General features: G+C 39.8%; 1 protein-coding gene across 4 annotated transcripts in view; it reads right to left on the bottom strand.

The window, feature by feature from the left end:
- Nucleotides 1-7,828, bottom strand: part of LOC129776253 (tribbles homolog 2-like) — a 106,872-nt gene extending 99,044 nt beyond the window's left edge. The window contains exon 1 of one of the 4 annotated variants that reach the window (XM_055781794.1): nt 7,317-7,828. The gene's annotated coding sequence lies outside the window, so the exon portion shown is untranslated. Of the gene's footprint in view, nt 1-6,275; nt 6,296-6,545; nt 6,787-6,869; nt 7,141-7,316 lie in introns of those variants that run through there. The other 3 variants (XM_055781796.1, XM_055781797.1, XM_055781798.1) reach the window with 3 other exon arrangements.
- Nucleotides 7,829-27,276: the final 19,448 nt, after the last annotated feature.

Below are 27,276 nucleotides of genomic sequence, written 5' to 3'. Positions count from 1 at the left end.
TAACAAGATGCTGAAATAGAACGCCAACATTGTGTCAGAGTCGATGATGATTTACTAGCTGAACTTGTGAAAACACGTTTCATGTACGCGCGGCATGACGCATGACGTTTAGTCAGCAAACACAAAACCGCTCGACTAAGTAGCACAGGCAACTCAACCTGACCTGACCGAACATGAACGAACAACACGGCGGTGAAAGGTTCCTTCGGATCTTACGATTCTCCCCTGTTGTGCTTGATTAATTTTTCGTCTGATTATTATTATGGTGAAATTGACACTTTTACTGAATCTATAATCAGATACCAACGTCATTCTGAGTCCTTATCTACTAATATTCAAATTTATTTCGAACGTTATAAAACATACATTGTCACATTACAGATCCAAGGTGTTGTGCATCCTAGAAGCACCTTCACCACAAGACGGTGACAGCGGCTTTTTTATAACATTAAATCTACATTCGTAGGTCAATAAAACCTCTGTGAGTGTGTTTGTGGGGGAAAAGTTTTATGTGCCCAGCACATACGATTATCGACAGAGAGGTGCCTGAAAGGTCATTAAATTCTACCCTACGCTCATAAAGCATGGCACAAAACAAAAGGTGCTTTTCCCCATACAGACAGACAGGGATAGAAAAAAAATATGACCCCGTTTTTATCATACCACTTTCTTCTTCCGGTAGATCAAATCCTTGTCGGTTATGGTTGAGAACGGGAATTTTCAAAAATCCATCAGCGCTCCAAAAGCTGCTTTTTGCATAAACATAAGTTCAATGATGCACAATGATGCGAAAAAGGTATTTCCGAATTGGATGAGACAAAGAAGCGAAGCAGACAGAGGGCGCTATATTTTTTCTTGTAAGCTGAGGATTTCTTACCCACCATATCAAAAAATCAGAGAGGTGTCTTTTTTCGTTTTGAATATGATTTTTCAAATTTAACCGATGGTCCAAAAAATCGAATTGATACACACATTTTTACAAACAGTTTGCGACTTTTAAAGAAGAAGCACCTTTTCTTTCTCTCGTAATTTGAAAAATATGAATTCCATACAATTCAAAAAATGTCCACGTGGACCTTATTCAACTTTTTATTTAAAAAATAATGGAAATAATTGAATTGGGTTTATATTCGAAAGGTAGAGTAGTTAAAGACGAATGAACTGAAAACAGTTTAAAATCTCCATAATCAAAAACCAAACCAAGGTAAAGTAGACAACATGTACTGATATCTAGTCATCTAATTGTTCTATCTATGGTGGCTTTGCTTATTGAGAAAATGATTAACTATAGAAAAGTGCGGTGCATCTTCACCCATCATTTTATATCCACTTTTCTCAACTGCGCCCTTGTCCATATTACAGCGTGTTTCATCAATGTATTAAAAAATATTTTTTTTAAATCCTTATCGACCATGCATTGAGTATCTGTATCTAGATGACTTCCAAAATAATCGTGAAGCAAAATTATACCAGACAACTCAGTGGGGTCATATTTCTTTCGAGGCAATACTTTATATTTAATTGCTTTAACACTTTCGTCGCTCCGTCACCCAGATATGGGTGACACTTTCCTCGTTCAAATTGGATAGGAATTTCAAAAGGAATTTGACAGAATAGGCACCTGAGTGCAACTATAGGATATGTAGAAAAATAATAAAATTATAACCATAGTATTATAATGTTTATACCACACTTTTCATTAACTCATAGTACGGATGGTTTGTACTGCAGTTTTTTGCGAAAATCATATAAAATGACTGGCATTTGTTATTGTTGTCAATTCGTCTTTAAATTAAAGACAATATTGCTAGATCATGTAAAGGTTGTCTACAAACTATGTTTGATCTCCATTGAATAATTTATCCGCAAGTTGGACCCCGCGAGAAACTCAGAAACGTCGTGTTGGGGACGAATGTGTTAAGGGCCTGTACACGCAGTTGTTTATTTGTGTCGCTTTTCAGTTTCTTCAGTCTTTCCTAAATTACACTTTTTTCTTTCGATGAGTAAATTAAGAATTCCAACTATTCATCCTTTCAGTCCAGTTTTTTGGCATCTTGATAAATTAATTCTGAAAAGGGACATTTTCATTTTAAAACGCCCAGCAATTGTTTTTTTTTATTTATTCAGTTTTTCCCACTTAGAAGAAAAAACCATAATGAGCAAAACTTTATCTGATTTGCTTTGTTTCAGACAAGAATCGCGAGTTATATATTTCACGCTATTGGGAAGCTCCAGTAAATTTCCAATTAGATGTAATGAAACATTCTAACAATCTTTTGTTTGAACATATTATTTTCCGATGACTTATTTATTTTACACTCCCAAGAATCGAGCAGAAGGGCTACGTTGAACTATTCTAACGAAGTTATTGTATGATGCATCGACAAGTCGTTTCAGAAAAACCCTGTCGGAACCTTTGCTGAAAATATTTGGGGATCAATATCAATAACTAATAAATAACATCAAATCTGATGTTTTAAATACTTGCATATATTCAAGCTTCTTCAAGAAATTATGCAATGAAATGGGTTCAGATCTAAGGCCTTTCCTTTCTCCATTGCCATGCGCTAGTACCCATCTGCGTTTTAGAATCGAGGAACTAGTTCAGAAAGATTTGGAAAACTTGAGGTGAAGGATGAACAAAGCCACAATGGCGCTCGCTTCTTTCATCTCCCTCACTCACCACTCGCCTGATATGCAAAAAAAATCAGTAATTTTGCGAAACAGTGTGTAGAAAATGATAGTTTTCGTGCACTTCCCATCAGGTAACATCAACCAAACTCTAATCGATTACTCACAAGATATAAAATTTTCAACGACCGTCGCAATGCATAATGAAAAACGTCGGAAAACTCGAGCTAGTGCTCTGGAAGTTGAATTTTCAATTTTCAGCAATGGTTTTGTTTATATTGGTGAAAGCATCGTTATTTTTTCGATACTGATGCCAGACAACATCATCGAATCAGCTATAAAAATCACTCAATGAAATGTTATTCCTAAGTCATAGCGTTTCATGTCATGAAAATCAATAGAATAAAATTGTGTTGATATCAATACAATTATTATTTTGACGTTCAAAAAGGTCTATAATGTAAGTTTTAGCAGCTTTAACATTGTTAACCTATTCCCGTACAACATAGAGTCTCACTCGTGGTGTACTTACATACCAAAGAGTGCTAGAACACTCAGCAGAGTAGTGAAATCACTTGATGTGTGATGTATTACATAATACGGGAAGGGGTTGATAAAATTGTATTGCAAAGCTCGGAACACTGCCACGCCTGCCTATGCTTTCAAAAATAGTAAACGGAAAAGTATTACATTCAATCAAAATGCCTCGACCAACGAAGAGAAGAAGTAAGGCTCTCCAACGTGAATATGTGAAAACAATACGATCAACGAAGGAAAATATTAAGGATTTTTTTTTTATTAATTCGTTTATTTTTACAGGCTCAGTTACTTAAGTTTAAAGGAGCCGAATTCTTAAATATAATTTTAAAACTATATATATATAAACAATTTTCTTACATCTATGGTTAGTCAGGTGGAAAACCGATTACTCGCGGTGTACTCGAGTTTAGAAGGGTGACATATTTTTAGGAGAAGGATGGGATATAAGGATACTAACGAATTATCAACATCGAGTTACTGTGCGGAAGAACTTGTTAATACCAAAAGAGCCAATATTCGCATATGTTATAAATTTGCTCATGTTACTCTCGCGTATAATCAGAATTTTACTTCATATGAAAATACACCTTTCTATTCCTGTAAATCAAATTTCCAGACATTCGTTGGAAAGCTACTGTCATTGCGCGTCTTTTTCAGTATATGTCAAAAAGTTGAAGCGTAAACAACATAGTTTTTGCCACTTCGAATATGTCGAATACGAACGAATACGAATACGTCGAATATGTACCAACGAGAGTGTTTTTGCGGGGAGTGTTACTTCTTTACTTCAATATTAAGAAAAAAGCTGCGGAAAGTCATCGCATTTTGGTGGAAGTTTATGGTGACCATGCTCCAACTGAGCGAACGTGTCAGACGTGGTTTGCACAGTTTAAAGGTGGTAATTTTGATTTGGAAGACGAAGAACGTTCCGGACCGCCAAAAATGTTTGATGATGATGAATTGGAGGCTTTACTCGATCAAGATCCGTCACAAACGCAACATGAATTTGTAGATACACTTGGATTAGCTCAGCAAACCATATCCGTTCATTTAAAAGCAATGGGAATAATCCGAAATATAGGACATTGGGTGCCGTATGAATTGAAGCCACGAGACGTCAAACGCCGTTTTTTCACGTGCGAACAACTGCTCCAACGGCATAAAAGAGAGGGTTTTTGCATCGAATCGTTACTGGCGATGAAAAGTGGGTCCATTTCGACAATCCTAAACGTCGGGCAACGTATGGATACTCCGGTCATGCATCAACATCGACGGCCGCGTGGAATATTCACGGCCAGGAGGTTATGCTGTCTATTTGGTGGGACCAGCTGGGTGTGGTGTACTATAAGCTACTAAATCCGAATGAAACCATTACGGGCTACCGACGAGAATTGATGCGTTTGAGCCATGACTAAAGGAGAAATGGCCACAATACGAGCAAAGATACTATAAAGTTATTTTGCAGCACAACAATGCTGAAAGGCAAGAAATGGGAGGTCCTATCCCACGTATTTTCCAGACATTGTACCATCCGGTTATTATCTTTTTCAATCGACGCAACATGGCCTGGTTAACAAGTGCATCTCCAATTTTGATGAAGTCAAAAAATTGGATCGATTCGTGGTTAGCCGACAAACCGGCCAATTATTTTCGCAGAGGGATCCGTGAATTTCCAGTAAGATGGAGAAATTTGTGACTAGCGATGGGCAAAACTTTGAATATTAAATTTGTAACCATTTTTGCCGAATAAAGCATTATTTTTTGAAAAAAAAACAAGAAACTTATCGGTACTCCCATTAATCCTATTGAGAGATTAGATCTTCTTCACAATTTTTCGCTAATAAACCCGATCCATGGCTACAACTCTCCAACTCCCGGCTGCACAGATTCTTGCCAAGTCCTGCTTCACCTGGTCCAACCACCTCGCTCTCTAGGCTCCTCTCCTTCTTGTTCCTACCGGATTCGAGGCGATCACCATCTTTGTAGGGCTGCTGTCCGGCAATCTTGCAACATACCCAACCCATCGCACTTGTCCAACCTTGGCGACTTTCTGGATGCTGGGTGCCGTAGAGTTGCGCCAGATCGTGGTTCATTTTCCTTCTCCATACTCAGTTTTGCTGTATACCATCGTATATTGTTCTGATCACTCGGCGGTCGAAAACACCAAGCGTTGTGAGTCCTCTGCTTCATGCCCATAGAGAACAACCAGTCGAATTAGAGGTTTGTACATGGTACACTTCGTCACCTGAATTAGTGTTATCTTTGAAAACCGTGAAATCTGTGCTAGTTATGATTCTCCATAGTTGTAGGTCAATTATATCATATGCGGCTTTGAATTCGACGAAGATGTGATGCGTGGCGACTTGATACTCGCGGCACTTTTGGAGGATTTTCCACAGGGTAAAAATCTGGTTCGTTGACAAGCAACCGGGTAAGAATCCGACGTGATATAACCTCTGCTTACTGTTGGAGACAGACGGCAAAAAAAATAAAATCTGCTTACTGTTGGAGACAGACGGCAGGAGCGGAACGTGGGTATAATTTTGTAGGCAGGATCCAGGATCGTGATTGCACGGTAGTTCTCACAATCCAGCTTGCTACCTTTTTTATAGATGAAACAGATCACCCCTTCTTTATAAATGTCCGATAGCTGTTTAGTGTCCCAGATTTTGACTATAAACAGGTGCATACACTGTATAAGTTTCGCTTCCGTGGATCGTTGTTTCAGACTTACACAAACACGGGTAATTTTCGAGTCCAATTTGTCTACTGTTTTCATTGAAGATGAAGTTCTTATACACAGGTTGCAGAACTTTGCAGGCGGGTTTACCTGAACAACTGTTGATATACAAAAGAGTTGATGGATCTATAACTAATTCAACAGTCTTTTATCGGAAGATAAAGTTGATTGAACAACTCGATAAAGACATTTTTCTTACGCAAAATGTATAGAAACAACACTTTTTATAAGCCGAAAACCGCATTGCGCAAAAATCACAGCAAAAATCAATCAAAAATTAGGAATGTGATTTTCATTTCACGTAATTATTAGAAAATTTTTTTCGACACAGCATTCATTCTTCATATTTAGAAATAGAACCTACGTCAACGTTGAATTAGTTGAGAACACCATATTGCACAGTTTCCTGTATTTTTGTGCTGTCGAAAAATATTTTTCGCTCTCTTGAAATAGCACCAAGCATTCAATTCACACATGCCAAATAAAAACCTGATATGTTTATTTTTATTCTCTCGTTCGTCATCAATCTTCTACCTGATCCTTTGTTCAGGTACACACAAAAATGCACAAATTTTTGCAATGCTATTCCGTGGAAGAAAACACAAAAATATGCATCGGTCGAATTTCATCATACCGAAATCCACAATCCCTCTCTGGCTTCCGATTATCCATCCACGGCACATACTTGTATTACGGTACTTTCGCCTCAATTGCGAAGCTTTCTTCCTTTGTTTATATTTTGACACTATCGCAATGCTCGCATTTTTTTGTTCATTCATCTCTCTTTCTGCGTCCACCTCTCTTGCTCTCGCTCTCTTCGGCGCATTGCTTCACCATACATCGTTGAGCCATATTGCAATCCATCACATTGAATGGCACAGACAGAGCGAGAGGGGTAGTAGACAGAGCGCGAGACCAAGCCACCCTAAAAATAATTTTCAAGGCAATCTCCGCTCACATTGAAATTTTATAATTCTCGCCGAATCCACACGCAATTTCGCAATTCGCCACCCGATGCGAACCACCACAAAAACACACACATTGATGGTTGAGAAAAAAAACAACTACGCAATGGATGGAAATCACACGCCGCCGAGTTCACCTTCGCACGACGCATTTGCTACTTGCTGCCAGGTCTCCTCCGTGTCTTTACACCCAAAGAAACACCCATACACTCAGAGCCATTTTTATTCAGGGACGATGTCTGTGCTTCATTGCATACAACACACACCAGCGGTAACACAGTAAGGTGTCACAATATCGCGGCGAAGGCAACTTGTTTTTTTTCGTGTTTCACTTGCAGCCATGAATTGACATCACTCAATAACACATTCTGTTTTATCATCACAAAATGTCGTCTCTTATCAATTAGTAATTGACCGAATAAACAACAGACGATTCATACCTTTAGAAGTGAATGATTTCATTAATTTCACAATATTGGTTAATCGGGTTTCTCCTTAATGCCACCTTCCGCACTTCATCGAAAACAGTACACCAATTCACAACTCAACACAATAATCCTTTAATGGTTCCAAATCGAACATGCAGTGTGTTATCCTTTTTCTCGTTTCTCCGAATGATTTCAAAACAATACAAGCAAAAACTGAACGAAATTCCGTAACATATCGAGCACTTACGTGCGCTCTCTCCCTCTCTCACACACGCCGCGCGTATCCGCACACGAAACTAGCAAAGCAATCCTGTATCGAAACGAACCGAATCGAGAAAGCTGGCGAACAGAACTGAACTGAAACGCTGCAATTCGCACACGGAGAGGAGAGCCAAACACGACGACGGAAAACGGAAAAATCGAAACGAAGGCACATACAGGTAGACAACGCTCTCGAAAACACGACCGTTACGATGAAAACATCAAGCCACTCTGAAAGCCAACACCATACTGACGGGCGCCGCAATGAAGCAGCAGCTTGATCAATGCCAATGCGCTTAGAGAAGTAGCATGGCATTCAGAAAAAAAACACACAAAAAAGAGCGTCGGTATGATATCGTGCAGCAAAGAGAAGCCACGCTAGCGGCTCACGTTCACCACCATAAATGGCGTCGAACGCTAGGGTTGTATGAGTGAGAGCGCAACACGCGATTCGGCGTTGTCGACCGAACCCAGGAGGGTGATCACGAACTACGAAACACAGTGCGCAAGCATATTTCAACTAATGAGGTGCTGTCCACATACCACGTGGACAGAAAAAGCACAATTTTAAACTCCCTCCTCCCCCTCCGTGGACAAGCGTGGACATTTTCATACCCCTCCCCCTGTTGTCCACGTGGACATTTTTCTTGATTTTATTAGAATAATTCACTAAAACAACACAATTCAAATAACTGAATTGTGCATGAATTGAATTTTAATTCCATTTAAGTTTATTTTGTTTCAAATTTTACTTGCTGAACCCTGCCACGTTTGCCGTGGCTCATTGGTGTTTTATGACAGAAAAAATGAGTAGTAAAACAAAGCAAATATTCCATATGAGTTTAATTTTGAAATACTTGTATGTTCTTTGTTCTTTGTTTTTAAAAGGCTTTCAACTTTGCAGTTCATTCGCCTCTAATTGAAATACTTGTAATACTTTGTTTTTCTATTATCTTCGAAGATATAAAGTCTATCTGGTCTGTCAACACGGAGACGCACAATATCCAGTTGAACAATCCGCATCCGAAAATAAATTACAAAATTCCAAGGATTGATCTTGAGCAAAGCCAATTGAATAAAATTAAATAGATTTAAAATCACTATCAGATACAATTTAAGCTCACGATTTTTGAACACATGCAAAGAATTGTGTTGCTGTCACATAGAATACATATTCAATACTAGAATGTTAATTTACTTTCACAGATTTATTTCAGAAGTGTGCTTATTTCATCTGGAAATCTTGAAGCTTCTTGAGGCGTTGGCAGTAGCAACAACAATTTTTGAAGTGGCTCGTATGTTGTGTTGTAATCAGAGCTCGAGTTTTTGAAGCGCACAAAAACGAACAGAACGATTTTATATACATAGACTCTTTTCCTATCATTTAAAAAGAATTTCAAAAAAAGAAAAGATAAAGTAGGAAGCATGTACTGATATCAATAGATCCTCACTTGACAAAAAACAGGAAGTGGGTTATATCTATGGTATAACCGCAAGGGTGACGTAGGACTATCATTGATTTAGAGATCATTTGTTTGAAGTTGAATCAAAATCCATTCTGAATGAATGAATAAATGAATATTTGGGGGACTTCGAAAACGAGAGCGTTACGTTGGAGGCACAAGGTTTTATGCATCCAATATATGATACGAAAAACCTTGTTCTGAAGAATAATCTTCAGAAGCTTTCCTGCTAACTGCACTTGATTGACAAATCACAAAACCAAATGTATTATATGGATATTTTATGGATAGAAAACATTAAAATAAACTCTTTCGCTTGAATGTAATTTTCAATTCCAAGGGGCACTGGCAGATTATTTTCCAGCAACGATTAGATATTTCCACATTTTCCTCGATACTGGAAGCCCACCAGTGGTTAATACTAACTCGATAACCACCTGTTAATAGCACTTGATTGAAAAATATTTGGTCACAGTGTTACATGGATAGAAAACATTCAAATAAACTCTTTCACATGAATGTATTTTTAAATTCCCAGAGGAACTGGCAGATTATTTTCCATCAATGATTAGATCTTTCCGGAACTTTCTCGATGCTGAGTGGCATCCAAACGGAATGAATTCTGCGCGTGTATGTGTCGATCCTTCGCCGTCCACCTCCTCCAGCACGTTAGGCAACGATGTTGTCTTGTCGATGTCCTCACGAAAAATGAATGCGTCTCACCACCAGAATATCGCTTAAGTATGCTTTTTGTTAAACTGTTAAACATTTGGCAAAAGAAACGAAAATGTCCCGTGATATCAATATATTTCAATATCACAATTTGATCATGTTGATTTTCTTAAATGGATGAACCAACGTGAGTCAGACGAAAAGTTTATCTTTGGTCCTCTAGCTCGGTCAGGGCTTAACGTTTTAAATAAGCCGGAAGAACCAGTGTATACTCGACAGGAAGAGGCAGAGTTGTTTGATGAAGTATCGTAAATGAAGCGCTGGACGGTCTTACGGAAGTTGGCCGGAACCTGAACCATAACCGATGAAAAGATGTATATCGGCGTGATATTTTTCCTTTTCGTGGCTTTGGTGGTCGTCTGTTTCTCTATTTTGGACAATCGCCCAAATGTTTTCTATCGGGCGCAGCTGGGGAATGTTGGGAAGGTTGGTGGTCTTCGCGACAATGTTTATCTCCAGCCGATCCATCCTCCAGTGATCTTTTGGCATAATGGGCTGATCCCAGGTTCGGCATAAAGACCACATCACCTTCCCAACTCCGGCAAGCACTTCGTACTATATATTTCCCCGTTCACCATGTGACTCGGAAGAAGAGCGGCTTGGACATTCCCTTCACGTCTGTCAGAGAAGAACCTTCTTCGAGAACTTGATGTGAATGAAATATTCGACGTCATCGCTTACCTAGGGAACGTAAAGTACCCGGTCGCCTGCCACGTCTCGTCTTTCATTATGAGTACGAAAAGAAGTTTTTCACCAGCACCTCAAGCTACTCCTTCTGGGTGATTGCCTGCTGCTCAGATACGGCCGGTCTCGTCTGACGCTTCCGTATAAAAATGTCCATTTTGGCCAGATTCTTCTCCACCGTTTGACCGGTTGCTTCGATCTCCCGGCTTAAGGAGCGGCGAAGAGATGATATTGTAAATACCAGATTGCCTTTATCTGGCGGACACAAAGTACCTCAGAATATCCAACTCCTTCGCTGTGGAGTATGGAAAAATCATCAAGTTGCTTGACAGTGCTACTGCTGCGAATCAACAGCCTTGAATCATTTTTGTTGTAGACTTAATAAACGTAAGATTTAAAGAAAATTTGTTCCTATAAATTATCTTTCATCGCCATTCGAAATTAGTCCATTTTTTTGAATGCATACGTTAACACTAAAACCGATGAAAAATGAATTGAAATTTTCGAAGAAAATTGTAGAATTTGAATCGTGCTTGCCAGGCGTAAATGCTCTGATTGAGCGAGTGATTTTCGGGCGTAAACAAAATCTAAACCACCGAAAAATCACAACTGAGTGCCGATACTCAGAAAGAAATAATATTGATCAGTTTAGACTTGCTAAACTATGGTTTATGTTCACATAACGTATATACATAAAGTTTTGTGTTTTGTGTCCCGCGTTAGACCTCTGACCATCTGGTCACTTTACCTTTTTTGTGTGATTGAATCGAGAGAAGGTGTGGTTTACGATGGCAATTTGGAAGGCAAACTAGAGGGGAATGAACTCTCTGAGCTCGAAACTTTCGGCGACTGAGCAATAATCGATTGCGTGCGCATACAATATTGGATACGGAAATATCCTACGGATGGGGAAGAATAATCTTCAGAAGCTTTCCTGCTAATTACACTTGGTTGAAAAATTACAAAATCAAATGTGTTTGATCGCTGTGTTACATGGTTAGAAAACATTATAATAAACTCTTTCACATGAATGTATTTTTAAATTCCCAGAGGAACTGGCAGATTATTTTCCAGAAATGATTAAATCTTTCCAAAAAAAAGCCAAACGGAAAGAATTCCGCGCGTGTATGTGTGTGTGTAGCGATGTCTTCCCGGGGAACCGTTTGTGGCATCACTCTCCTCCTGATGGATTCCCTTCTGGCCTAAGATGCACAAACAGGCTCTTGGTGGCACCATTCATCCGCGCTTTCATGATAAACGAAGAGCTTCACCACAACAGCGACAACATGCTCCAATCGCTGTTCAATTAGAACTGAGTGGATTTCCGAACAGCGCTCGCTTATATACCGATTGGTGATTTCAATAGCCTGTTTCGAAAACAATTTTAAGGCTATTGAAACAAGTTTTTGGATCAAAAAGTAACATGTATATAACGCGTAGACATTTTATCTTTCGAATGAAGTGTTTATCATACCATTTCGTTCAGTTGTTCAGGAGCTATTAACGCTCAAAATCTCGGTCTCCGGCGTAACGCTTTCGGTTTCGAAACTTTGATTTTACACCCCGGTATAGAAATGAAAGACGTAGTCCTACGTCAAAATGAGGAGTAAAAGGTCGAAATTTCAGATTTCGGAACGCCAGTATCTTCGATATAAATGATGACATTAAGATAAAAAATACAGCATTTTCAAGCTACAAATTTCTAGTGTGTGATGTGTATATGTGTTGTAGATAAAATACTTTGCAAGAAAAGATAAAGCGTTTATAGTTTGTTTTTAAAGTTTCTCTAGATTTTGAGAATATATGCTTAAAAGCAATCCAATCAACATGATTATTTCGCGCCCATTTGATTCATAGAGAGTTTTAGTAGAACTTTTTACTACAGTGGTATTCTCTATCGAATGAAAAATTATCCTTTGATTTCGAATTAAGAATATTTCATGAAATAATGAACGCACAGCAAATCGATGGTTAAATCTACTCATCGCAATCTTAGAAATATTTAATACATGGTCCAGTTGATGCTTTGCATTATTTCATAACAGAGTTACAGCGTTTCAAAGATCACTCAAAACATTTTCGACATTTCGTCACAGGAAATGTCGGTTCATTCACACAATCAATTCACTTTTAGTCATCAGCGCAATAGAAACCTTTTCCGCAATAGTACTAATACCTTTTTAAAAATATTTTCAATATATATATATTTTTTTTTATTTTTCAACTGCTTATTGACCATCCTGCATTGAGTGTCTAGATGTCTTCAAAATGCTCGTGGGGGAAAAAACATCAGAAAACTCATTTTACAATCATTAACCGGTAATATCGGTAATTTTCCTTTATACACCATAAATAATATTTGCCTTTATGTCGCAATATGAATATATATACAATATGAATCGAGAATCAAAATAAGATCGAAAAATCACAACTGACAGTGTTTCACCGATTCTACGACCTCCGAACTTTCGTTCAAAAATCGCTGCTCGATTTGAAAACGAAACATAAGATAACGGTTCGGCTGAAAGATTCATTAGGTTGACGTCTAGATGGTGCTTGCTTGCAAAAAACTACTTGACTATCACAAAGCATCATCTTTCAATGGATACGTGTCAAAATTTGACAGCAATCGGTCGATTGGTTCGTGAGTTACATCATTGAGAGTGAAGCAACTTTTGTTATTGTGAAAAAAAAAATGGAAAAATCCGATTTTCGTGTGTAATTGCATGGATTGGGCTTCGAATTGCTTCTGCATCCACCGTAATCTCCAGATCTGGCCCCAGTGACTATTTTCTGTTCGCAAAAAAAAAATACTTTTACTGTGTTACCTTATAAACTTCTCAGCCGAACTGTTAAGTTTCAGCGATGAAGAACTGACAGCGATAAAGGAATTGGTTGATGCCCTCGAACCAGTTCTGGTTGCTGTTTAACTGCAATCGCGGATGAAATACACCCTAACAGCTATCGGAGCAACCATCAGAAATTTGGAAGCAGCAACTTGAAGCCCTGATTGGAATGATTGCAGAAAGACGTTTCGCATATGCAGATTTGTTCCCGTATATGAATAAGAGTTTTGCTCGTGGTTTACCAGAGAGCAATTCAATGCCAAATTAATCCTCCGCTGCCCCGATCCTCCCCATTTTATTGAAATTTTGTTCATTTTTTCCAAAAATGGCCTTGAAGCCTGTTGCCCGATTGAAACATTTTTTTTGAGAAATTTATTAACCTTCTATTATTTTTTTTTATAAATGTTCAAACTATTGAGAAAACTTTCTCATAAATTGAATAAAATATCGAAAACTATTATATTTGTTTAAAATATTGTTATATATAGGTTATTAGGTAGCTGATCCGAAATATTTTAGGAGATGCGGGATCATAAAATATCTTCCACGCTGGTGATCAAATCTTAACTACGAAAGAATTATTGAACTTTTCTATGAGACCGTTTTTTTTGCCTTAAACTGACTGAACTGAAAATTCAAAAAGTGCGCTGTTTTGCACGATGCTTTCATTTGAGGAAAATTTGCATAAAATTATGTTGTGAACACATTTAAATTAGTGGAAGATAACAAGAATGATAATAGTGTGGTGTCAAGGAAGGAACTGTAGAGTGGTTGGAGAGCTTCAATTTGGCTGATAGAAACACTCCAGTTTATCATGCATTTTTGGAAAATTAATTAAAAACACAAAATTTGAAGTTTGTTCTTTACATTTAAAAGTTGATCCTGGGTTCCATTAATTTCAAAGTTTTACAATTGCATTCTATGCAAAATTTTCCTATCTTTCAAATGAACAGTATAATTATTCTAAGGAGCGTACTTTCTAAATTAGAGTCAGTTCAAGACAGAAAATTAGACTTAACAAAAATTCAACAATGTCCTAGTTGAGAATTGACTACATGCGTAGGATTTTTTCATCAAATATGATCCTCTATTACGTCCTGAAATATTCTATAATTTATCAGAACACTGGCTCGATTGTTTTAAGTTGACGACTAGTGATGCATAGACAATCTCCTGCAAATGTAAATATTTATTCCTAGAAATTAAGGAATGAAAATACTTTGGAAAAATTATTTTACACGCAATTCTTTATGAAAAACTATACAGACGTTATTATCATATATTGTTCTCGAGATATAACAAAACGTATAGAAAATTATATTTGATAAAAATCATCTACGCATATCATGGAATCTCAACCATTATGGAATCGTTTATTTTTTATAGTTTTGGCTATGAGGGCTATGCATACCCCGTAACTATAAAAGTTCGATCATAGGAAATAGTTGGTCATTCACAATTTACGTGAGATATTTTTATAATACAGATTTCACTGGAGAATATCCATGATATGAGACAAAATATTTGAACGTTTGACTGTGCAGCACTCTCAGGAATAAGACGAAGCCCGAAAAATTTAATCTTTTCAGAGATACTTGTGAAACGAGCAGTTAGGGGGTTGTCCACATACCACATGGACAGAAAAAGCATGATTTTCGATATCCCCCTCCCCCACCATGGACAGGCGTGGACATTGCTTATAACCCTCCCCCTATTGTCCACGTGGACATTCCCCCAGTTTTTGGAAAACAATCAAAAAAATTCTGTATTTTCTGTTTAAATTTCATTTCAAGTTTATTTCTATTTCCTATTACATGTTTTTATTGATAAAAATGATAGTCGTATTAATAGTAACATTCGCTGCTTGGCTATTGAACTGTACAGTCCAGTCTTTTTTTTACACCTCAAGCCCATGGCAAGTTTGTTCGTTGCGATAGTGTACGCGTTCGCACTCTATTTTGAACTCGCTTCAGGCGCTCTTTCAAGAGTGTTAGTAGAGAGTGAGAAGGACGAAGTATCCTCGAAGTGAAATGAACGGAGAACAAGTCAATCCGTTTGTAAAATCTGGCCTTTCTAGAACGCCGACGAAAAAATGTGATGCGGCAGAGAACTCGTTAACCCGCGCTGAAAGTGAGCCCGCTTTGAACAAAACGCCGGGAAATAGTAATTTCATTTTGAACGTGAAGAAACCAACAATAGACAATAAAAAAGTACAAACAGGGCTAGATCGCTATTTTAAAAGAAAAATGAGCCCCAATAGTGCAAACACTGGCAACGCAGCCAAAAAAACAAACATTACAGCCAACACAGTTATCCCTCTGAGCAATAGGTTCGATGTCGTTGCTCCAGTGAACGACGAAAGTGCACAGCAAGAAACTGTCCAACCGAAGCCCGCACCGATTTACCTGCGTCAAGTGGTAACCAGAAACACGATTGACCTAGTTAAAAAAGCTATCGGTTGCAACAATTTCCTGTGTCGTAATGTGCAACGCGGAGATATTAGTGAACTGAAAGTGCAGTGCAATACAGTTGACGATTATCGCAAAATTGTGAACGCGTTAGAGAAGGAAAAAACTCTCTATTACACCTACCGCTTAAAAGCTTGGAAAGGTCTGACTGTGGTGCTAAAAGGCATAGAACAGGGTGTTTCTCCCGATGACATAAAAAACGTTCTAACCGATAACGGTTTTGAAGTGGCTTCGGTTACTAATATTTTGAACCGATTAAAAAAACCACAGCTGCTCTATAGAGTAGAGTTAGAGCCATCAACAAAGAAATTGAAACCGGGTGAAGTGCATCCAATTTATAAAGTCTCCCGACTTTTAAATAGTGTAGTGATGTTTGAAGAGCCGCACAAACGGACTGGTCCTGTGCAGTGTAACAACTGCCAAGAATACGGGCATACTAAAGGGTATTGCAACCTTCCAGCAGTCTGCGTAGTCTGCAGTGGTATTCATGAGACAAAAAATGCCCAATCTCAAGAACAGCAACAGAAGCAAAAAAATGTATCAACTGCGGTGGCAACCACACTGCAAACTACAAAAAGTGCCCTGTATACACAACTTTAAAGAAAAAACCGCAAGAATCTCGGCAAAAAGCTGCAACTAGCAGGCCTGCAAACTATCAACCAACCCTGCAACCAACGGTAAATTCAGCCACACACCCGAAACCTCAACCTCCAGGTTTCACGCCTACACCTAGCACATCGTATAAGGATGCTCTACTCTCCCAACCTCCAACACCAATAATTCCTCCCGCGGACCAATTACAAGTATTTATGGGTTCTAATTGTCGCAAAATCAAGATACTAATTACTCACTATGGAAGGCAACTAAGAATCTAAAACGACCTCAGTTACAGGTCCCGCCGTTTAGAATGCCCTCTGGTAATTGGGCCAGAAGTGACGATGAGAAAGCAGAAACTTTTGCAAACCATCTTCAAAAAGTTTTCACTCCGAATCAATCGGGACCCAATCAAGAAACGCTCGAATTTTCTGGTGCTACAAACCAAAACAAAATGAGAATCAAGCATCGGCTGGTGAGACATGTTATCAAAAATCATATCAATGCGAAAAAGTCACCCGGCATCGACCACATCAACGGAAATATGATCAATGAACAACCTGGCCTAGCAATTAAACATCTCACGAAATTTTTCAACGCAATGACATATAGGATATTTCCCATAAGCATGGAAAATTTCGACCATCATTATGATTCCTAAGCCAGGTAAAGACGCACAGAAAGTGGAATCTTATAGACCTATCAGCATCCTTCCAATCTTCTCAAAAGTGTTCAAAAAAATTATCCTAATAAAATCAGCGCCCGAGATTGAAAGATTAATCCCGAATCACCAATTCGGATTCCGAGCAAAACATGGCACTATTGAAGAAGTGCACCGATTGATAGAAGAAATTCGTGAAGTATATGAGGGCCGCGGATATTGCTCAGCGCTTTTTCTTGATGTAGCTCAAGCATTCGATAAATTCTGGCACGAAGGACTGCTCTATAAAATTAAAAATATGCTACCACAAGTATATGAAATTTTGCGTTCTTACCTACTGGGAAGAAAGTTTCATGTTCGGTATAACCAAACACTAACTAAAGAGCGAGAAATTTATGCTGGCGTTCCTCAGGGCTGTGTTCTTGGACCAGTTCTCTATCTCATCTACACAGCTGATCTCCCGACCGCGCGGAACTTAATGACTACAACATTCGCAGATGACACAGCTATTCTCAGCAGTCACAAAAACAGAACGATTGCTTCACGGGATCTCCAGGAACACATAACGGCCACTTTTCGCTTCAAAAATGGAGAACTAAAGTAAATGAAACAAAATGTGTCCACGTTACGTTCACGCTTAATCAGAACACATGCCCACAAATCAAGTTCAATCTGCAGTACCTCAATCGACTGATATTAAATATCTCGGTGTACACCTAGACCGCCGTATAACCTGGAAGAAACACATAGAAGCAAAAAAAACGCAATTGAAATTGCGAGCAAACCAAATACATTGGCTAATCGGGAGGAAGTCGAAATTAAAACTGGAGTACAAACTACTTCTATACAAATCCATCTTCTTCTTCTTGAATGGCGTTAACGTTCCCTGTGGAACTTTTGCCGTCTCAACGTATTCATTAACTAGCGTCGTTCATTAATACTTGGTTGAGATTTCTATGCCGAATAACACGGCTGAATGTACTCTGGAGTGGCAAGCTCTAGAATACGCGTGACCACAGTGCAAGCCGGAAGAATTTTCTTTGACGAAAAATCCCCCAACCAGAACGGGAATCGAACCCGAACACCCGGCATGATAGTGTGGGACGCTAACCACTCGGCCACGGGTGCACACCATACAAATACTATACACACTATACAAATCCATGCTGAAGCCTATTTGGCATTATGACTTTGGCAAACAGCTTCAGCAAGTAATATCGAAATTAGAGGCGAATGAACTGCAAAGTTTAAAGCCTCTTAAAAACAAAGAAAGAAGAAGATATCGAAATCATCGAAAGAGTGCAAAATAAGCTGCTAAGACAAATTACTGGCGCCCCTTGGTACATCCGCAATAGTGTCATACATCGAGACTTAGGGATGGCGACGGTTAAAGGAGAACTTAATAAAACGAGGAGGAAATATGCGGAAAAGCTGAAGAATCATCCAAACCCACTAGCAAGGCGACTCGGTCAACCTATGGTAACACGTCTGAAGAAAAAAACCTTAATTATTTGAACGTGGTCATACGTTAGTGTTGTGCTCCAGCACACATGTGAAGTTTTAACTGTAAGAATTGATAACAAACGTAATACATTATTATGTTAGAACTAAATGCATAACCAAATATTGTTATTTCCACATCAGGAAGATTAAATAAATGTACGTATTAAAAAAAAAAATTAATAGTAACGATTTGTTTCAAATTCATGGATTTTATTGTTTTTGGCATATATCAAAGAAATTCGTCGAAACTACGAGGTATGGCTATTAAATAACGAGACTGTGCGCCTGGAGGGCGCCCTAGAGGGGTGGGGGGGAAAACGAATAGTGCGTTCGATAGCTTGAAGTGTCTGCTATGAACGTACGAAAACACGTTTTTGTCACTATAGTAGATTGCGAGCAGCAGTGGTTTGAATGGAACTTGGTTTGCGCGTCGGAAATCATGTGTGACGAAAAACACGAACAACAACGCACCTACCCATAACGCGCTGTCGGTGAAGTAATTTTTAGCCGATAATGGCATTCCAGTACCCGAACATGCCCCGTACTCGCCAGATCTAGCCCCATGCTATTTTTTGACGTAGGACTACGTCAAACCGGAAGATATAGGGGGTGAAATGGAAATCTAGGCACTGAAGGAAAAAATGCTAGATTTGGAACGCTTATAACTCGAGCATTTCTCAATAGATCGCAAAGGTTTTTGCATCAATTGATAGGAAATATATCTACGCATCTATCATCACGCATCTATCATCACGAATATTCATTTTTCTTGAGATAAATAATTGAATAATTGTGAAATATCAAGCATTGTCCAAATGCACTATGTGCCCATTTTTGATTGGTCCATTTTGTGCTCCTCAAATCGTACCGACCAAAACGGGCAACCAGAGCAGCAGCGAAATAGAATGAAGCACGATTGGAAAGGAAAAAGAAAAAAATTAACAAAACATTGGTCGCAGTCTCACACATGCGTAATTCTCGAGCCAGCCAGTCAGCTTAAAAATCCCCGCTCCGCTGCCGTAACGATCATTCTCATTCAAACCGTACACCACATCGGTTCGCATCACAACACATCAACAAACCAACCCAAGCAGCCATGTCTGGACATGGTAAAGGAGGAAAAGTGAAGGGAAAGGCAAAACCCCGCTCGAACCGTGTTGATCTGGAGTTCCCCGCAAGGGTAGCTAGGCCGAGCGCGTTAGTACCAGTGCACCAGTCCACCTAGCCGGCGTTATATAGTTTCGGCCGCCGAAGTGATCGAGTTAGCTGGCAAAGCTGCTCCCGACGATAAGAAAACCTGCATTCGGAACAGAACACATTCGGTTCGGTGGACATCAAGACAACAGGCAGTTGCAGCGAGTGGCGAGTGGCAAACGCAATCGCAAAACGGCATCAGGTAGCAGAAGGAAAAAGTTTGTTCTTTATACAAACTGCTTTGGTGGCAAATCCAGAACAAGGCGGCATCGACGGCGTTCGAAATGGTTTTTTTCAAAACCACGAGTACAAAGTTTTCTAAATTGGAACCATTCCATAAAACAAGGCGCTTTTCAGGGCCATTAAACCTTCCAAAAAAGAGTTTAGGAAATACAGTTCAATGCTTTCTAAAATATTATCCAAAATAATAATGAAACACAAATTGATTTTTTCATAATTTGTTTGCCAGGATCTGATGAGTATGTGAATTTGGCAGTTGTTCTGAGCTTATTGATAGTTGGGGACTTTCCAGATTATTCAATTTTCACCAATTCTTAAATTGTTTCCAGATTGAAAGTACAGTAATTTACAATTAGTTCGACATTTAGCTAATTGGACGGACATGTAATGCGACTTATTTAGTTGGACATTTTTGTAAACATATAGATTCTAATTATGACCCCACATTGAAAGTCGACACTGTACCACTGTCATCGCAAATGTTCAATTACAGGTTAAAATCGCCTCCAATGCGACACTGAGTGGCGCTTCGGCACGTCGCATTGAATGTAATTTACATGTTGTAACATGTCACAAAGCTGGATGGGAAGAAATTTTCCAACTGTGAAAGCTGTGGCGAGTGGCAACAAATCGCTAAACAGGAAGGTTTAGCCGAACAAGATGGGGATATCGAGTGACAACAAAACAATAAACTCTTTAGATTGAAGATAATTTTGTGATCCTGAAAAGAACCCTTTTTAGCCTGCATGTGAATCCAACGAGCGAACAAATCGTAATGAATTTTTTTTGCCATCGCTCCCTTTTAACGCTCATTCGTTCGTCTCGTTGGACTCGCCCCTCTGGCTGAGTCTGCCGATTTGTCTCTATCCTGTGAGTGTGTACCGCTAGAGTATAAAACACGCGGACCCCAAAAAAATATCTTATTTTCTTTCAAACCGTAAACCCGTGTGGTTGTACGGCATCGGCATCGTGGACGTAACAAAGGAGGACAAGTTAAGGGAAAGGCAAAGTCTCACTCGAACCGTGCAGGTCTCCAGTTCCCTGTTGGTCGCATTCACTGATTGCTGAGGGTAACTAGGCCGAACGGATTGGTGCCGGAGCACCAGTATACCTAACAGCGATTATAGAGTTTCGGCCGTCGGAGTGCTCGAGTTGGCTTGCAAAGCTGCTCACGACAATCAGAAAACCCGCATCAAGAACAGAGCAGCTTCGGTTCGGCGCTCATCAAGGCAACAATTAGTTTCAGTGAGTGGCAAAGTGTTTCTCCGGCACGTCGCATTAAATGTAATTTACTGAACAATATGTCACAAGCTGGATGGGAAGAAATTTTCCAACTGTGAAAGCTGTGGCGAGTGGCAAACGCAATAACTAAACAGGAAGGTTTAACCGAACAAGATGGGAATATCGAGTGATAACAAAAACACAACACCAAAGGTTCTTTTCAGAACCATCAACATATTCATAAAGAGTAAACATAAAACTAGTCCATTTTTCAGGTAGATAGGTAGGTATTCACGTAGGAGAAGAAAATAAAATAATATATTTAAAATATATATTTAACAAAAGCTGTCCCCTTTGTTATAGTCCTACGTCACTCCGGATGTCCCCGACATTACCCACCCGTCTTTTTTCTATTCCCCAAGATCACACCGGTGTTAAAAGGTACCCAATTTCAGACCGTGGAAGAGGCGAAGTAAAAAGTGACGTGGCTTTTGAACGCCATCACATAAGAAGAGTTTCAGCACTGGTTCGAACAATGGAAAAAATGTATGGAAAGGTGTGTGAGGAGCCGAGGGGAGTATATTGAAGGGGAGCATATCGTTGTACCGTAATTTTTAAAATATAACCCTTTTTCGTAACCAGTCTCGTTATTTGATAGCCATACCTCGTATACAGAAGTGATATAAATAAAAAAACGATGTTGATCTAATCTTCTTCTTCTTCTTCTTCTTATATGGCACTAACGTTCCTAGAGGAACTCCGCCGTCTCAACGTAGTATTACTTGCGTCATTTTCATTAGTACTTAGTTGAGATTTCTATGCCAAATAACACGCCTTGAATGCATTCTGAGTGGCAAGCTCTAGAATACGCGTGACCACAGTGCAAGTCAGAGGAAATTTCTTTGAAGGAAAATTTCCCCGACCAGAACGGGAATCGAACCCGAACCCCCGGCATGTTAGGTTTGACGCTAACCACTCGGCCACGGGAGCACAAAATGTTGATCTAATCGCACTGTTCGAATTGTAAAAAACGTTGTAATGTCGGATTAGCACAATGTTGCATTCTTGAATTAGATCGAGTCAAATCCTCTCGGGTTTCGCGAGTGTTGCAACCTTGGATGGCGGATTGTGAAAATTGATCTCGTTCGGATTGGGATATGTCAAATTCGATCGGGTTCTGGAATATGGGTTGATATGTAGTCCATATATTGTAGCGTTTTTCGTACCCATGCTTCACCAGGTGGTTTACCCATGCTCAAGAACGGTGGTTTTAGACAGCTGTAGTGAATAATGTGGCGTGTATCGAGGATCTTGCTAAGTGTCTTGATTTGTATGTCATCAGTAGCAGTATGGACTTTCCAGACGTGGGGATTCCTTTGTAATAGGATTACAAAAACTACCAGATATCAATAAAGAAAAACATCATTAAATGAAACAGATCTTCGGAGTTACGGCTCGTGAACCCAAGAATTTGTTGTTCGTTCAATTTTCGGATGACCTTGGGAGTTCTCGAAAAATTAAAACAAAGCAGTTTTGTCATCAAGAGTGAAAGCTGAATTGAAATCCGAACATTCTTTGTGTCTTTAGGTGTCTTCATCCTGATTGAATTCATGATCTTCTATTACGGATTGGAATAAATTGATCTATCATCTATTGTCTAAACCCCCTCCCCCCTCACCGTGGACAAGGGTGGACATTTTCGTAACACCGTAACACCGACATTTTCGTAACACCGTCGCAAGCTCAGATAAATTAGCTACGCTAGAATTGATTGTCCCCAATCTTTGACTGTGTCACAATGGACTATGGGCCCTATTCCAGAAAACGGACGAGCAGACGAGCGCTCGTCTCGTTTGTTTTCATATTCCAGAAGCCGAGCTCGACTAAAAACAGACGAGTAGCTCGTCTGGCCCGACGACCGTTTGGCCGCGCTCGTCGATGAATCAGTCGAATTGTCTAGTTTGTTTGATGTGTTTGTTCACCTTGTTGATTGAAAGCATCGGTATTCTTCTACTCCGCCTTTATCTTCAAAAATTGTTTCACGGCTAAACTTATATTGCATAAGTAATGTATGTTTTCAACTGCAACCATCAAATTCAATTCAGTAATTACAGTAATTACAGATTTTCAAACGGAGCTCTCCCAAACAACACAACCAATTGTAAATATTGAACTCATATCCAGGGATGCTAGATGACTGTTTTGAATATATGAACACGAACGAAAATGAGTAATCCAAAGCAACTACTTTATTGGAAATACGTATATATAGATTTAAAACTTTTCTTGATAAATCGTTGATTAGGTGAACAAACATTGCCCCCAATAAATCCATAATAACAAAACGTCTGAGTGATAAAACCATATGCTCGAGGAAAAATATCAATGAAACCAAAAGATATATGAAACTTATTCCTTTTTGTTATGTTTTTTTTTATATTTTGGCACTGAGAAAAGAGTATCGATTGATCAATTTTAAAACTGTTTGTTGTTTTTCTCGAAACAAAAACATGTCTTCTCATCTGACATCACTGATCATACCGAGAAAAACTGACTGAAGTCTCTCCGGCCTACCAAATAAAACATTTCAATGAAACTCGTGTGCTGGAATGGAATATTTTGCTCGTCTCGACAGTGACTGAAGCCGAGACGAGACGAAATGCTCGTCTCGTTTTCTGGAATAGGTCCCTATCCAGTGATTGGCACAAAAAATCCACCCAATTTGATATCAAAGTGCTCCAACATTAAAAGTTTTTTCAAACTTTTCGGTATTCCAGTCAATACTACGTAAAAGTAGGCAGTTAGTTGACCATTTTGCCATTTCAGTATTTTTGATTTATTTTTTAGAAAAAACAAAAAATGAATTTTGTTCCTAAATGGGAACCTTTAGGTTATGACCTTAATTTTTTTTTTTTACCGTGTTTTGTTCATCGATGCATCCTCGGTTTTGACAGTTGGTTGCATACATCTGGCACAAACATAATTTTCGTAGCTATTGATTCAACTTTTCATGCGTTGTGACGTGTTTCAACACAAGCTCGAAATTTGATTGTGCATGACTTTAAGGCGACTCGCACACCGGAGCAATAAGCAACTAGTAAGCTGCAATACGCCATATGCAACAGGCAACATATTTTGTTGTGCGTCGCATACCAAAGCAATAAACACGCCTGACATTATGCAAACAATCTGCTCAATGAACGAAACTTGCCAAATTATGGGTGATAAATTGCTTTTCAACCAACACATCGTGTTGCTAGCGATATATGTTGCTCTACAGAGGCAAAAGCGATATCGTATTGCGTCGGCGTGCGAGATCAACAAAAATGTAATGGAAAAACCCATTGGCGATAATATTGCTTATTGCATGTCACTAGTTGCTCATTGCTCTGGTGTGGAGCCGCCTCACGAACTCACGAACGGGCGATTAAAGAAAGGTTGGATCTGGACCTTTCTAATCGAACCATTCGACGACGCTTGATGGAACGGGACCTGAACAGCTACTTCGCCAAAAAGCGATAGATCAAATGCAACATCAACAAAAAAACAAGACTTCAGTTTGCGAGGGACCATGACATCCAGACGTCCACTGGAAATTGCATTGACTAAAATCAAAATCGTAAGGGTCCGAGACGAGACTAACTCTTTTGCGCGCTGGTACGCAGTGTACTTGAATATGGTGTACTCGTTTGGTGTACTATGCTGTTCAGGTCAACCGAATTGAGCGAATTCAACGAAACCTTTTTCGAGGTGCGCTACGCTTGCTACCGAGGAATAATTCTGCTCGGCTGTCACCGTATGAGCAACATTGTGCCCTGATAACCTTCCGAACTTGGCAAGTAGACGGATTCTGTTGCAGCGCCTACTTGTTTTCGACATCTTTAACGACAACGTGGACTGCTCGGTACTGTTGGGAAAAATTGACATCAATATTCCGACCAGAACACCGCGGCGTGCAGTTTTCCTTCGTCTACCAGTGCATCGGACTATCTTTGGACAAAACAGCTCGTTTGATGTCTGTTGTTGTCGTTTTAACGAAGTCTTCATTAATTTTGATTTTACCAATTCCAAGAACATATTTATTTGTGTGCTCCCGTGGCCGAGTGGTTAGCGTCAAACCTAACATGCCGGGAGTTCGGGTTCGATTCCCGACGGCGGAGTTCCTCTAGGAACGTTAGTGCCATATAAGAAGAAGAAGAAGAAGAACATATTAAAGGATAGAATCAGCTAATCTGCCTGTACGATCAATTTCAAAGACTAGTAAATAAATAACTAAAAACATGCCGCTGGAGTTCTGGAAGCCCGTTATTTGATCGGATTGTGCTGGCTTCCGTCACCACCAGTCAGAAATCGCGTGCAATAATTAATGGGACGGTCTTGTTTCATGTTGCTGTTAGAGTTAAAAACTATTAGGAAAATAACGGATGTGTAATCCTGGTTCACCCGCCCAAACCTTGCCCTTTTCGACTACCATTTGCTTCGATCAATTTATTTGTTTCTTTGCTATGATGCTACATTCCTTGCAAAGATCGCACCGATTCTTGCCAAGAGCCAACCACCTCGCTCACTGGGCTCCTCTCTTTTTTGTTCCTACCGGATTCGAGGCGTACACCATCTTTGCAGGGCTGCTGTCCGGCAATTTTGCAACATGCCCTGTCTTTGGAACTTCTGGATGCTGGGTTCGCCGTAGAGTTGCGCCATTTCATGATTCATTTTTCTTCTCCATACTCCGTTTTCTTGTACACCACCGTCTATTGTTCTGAGCACTCGGCTTTCGAAAACACCAAGTGCTTGTGAGTTCTCTTCGAGCATTGTCCATGCTTCCTGCTCATAGAGAACAACCGATGGAATTAGACATTTGTACATGGTACTCTTCGTACGGGGTCGGAGTTTGTTGGATCTTAAGGATTAGCGGAGCCCATAGTAGGCGCGACTCCCATTGATTATGCCTCTACGAATTTCACGGCTGTTGTTGTTGTCAGTTGTTATCAACGAGGCAAGGTAGACTCGTCGCCGTTTAGCACAACACTTCTACCAAGAAGAATTCTGAATCAGTCCCTGCTAGAATGTATTTAGTCTTAGTCGCATTGATCCCAAGCCCAATCAGCTTTCCTTCGTGTTTCAGTCGGGTATACAAGCCCGCTACCGTCGCATGTAATCTTCCGATTATGTCCACGTTATCGGCGAAGCAGATAAACTGACTAGACTTGTTGAAAATCGTGCCCCGCATGTTGAAGTCCGTTCTCCACATAACGCCTTCCAGCGCCACGTTGAAGAACAGACAGGAGAGTCCATCGCCTTGTCGAAGTCCCCTATGAGTCTCAAACGATTCCGACAGATCGCCTGACCGCACACCGTTCATCACACCTGAATCAGTCTTGACAGCTTTCGGGGAAAGCCGTGTTCGTTCATGATTCTCGTCACCTTTTTTTTATAGATTAGAGGGCAGATTATCCCGTCCTTCCACTCCTCCGGTAGCTGTTCTGTGTCCCAGATCCTGACTATCAACCGGTGCGTACACACTACAAGTTTTCCCGGGCCTCCCTTGAAGAGCTCCGCTGTGAGGCCATCCTTACCAGTTGCTTTGTGGTTCTTTAGTGAATTAGCTTAACTTCAACCATCGTCGGGGGATGATATGTCGTCGTTGTTCACTGTACCGTTGTAGTTATCATCAACGCCGTCTTGGTCTCCTGTCTGCGCACTATTCAGGTGTTCATCGTAGTGCTGCCTCCACCTTTCGATCACCTTGCGTTCGTTTGTCAAGATGCCTCCTTCCTTGTTTCTGCACATTTTAGCCCGCGGCACAAAGCCTTTGTGAAGAACTTCCGCGATTCTCGAGAACGATAAAGCAGCTCCATCTCCTCACACTCTTTCTTTCAAGACGGCGCTTTTTTTTGATATCCGAAAAATGCGATTAAAACTCCGTCAATTTGTGTTTCTGTTCGCTTTGGTGATCTACAGGGCATTGGAGGCTATGCTGGATGAAGGTGCTACGTATGGGCATGTTCTTGGAGGCAGCGAAGTAGATAAGTCTTGGGCCGTTTTCGTTGGTTCCCACCAATTATCAGTCTGAACTCCTCCTCTTGGCCGACCTGAGCGTTCAAG

The sequence above is a fragment of the Toxorhynchites rutilus genome, chromosome 3 (genome assembly GCF_029784135.1).
Source record: "Toxorhynchites rutilus septentrionalis strain SRP chromosome 3, ASM2978413v1, whole genome shotgun sequence".
Lineage (NCBI taxonomy): Eukaryota > Metazoa > Arthropoda > Insecta > Diptera > Culicidae > Toxorhynchites > Toxorhynchites rutilus.
Note: the sequence above shows the minus strand (reverse complement) of the source record. Positions and strands in the feature narration are given on the sequence as shown.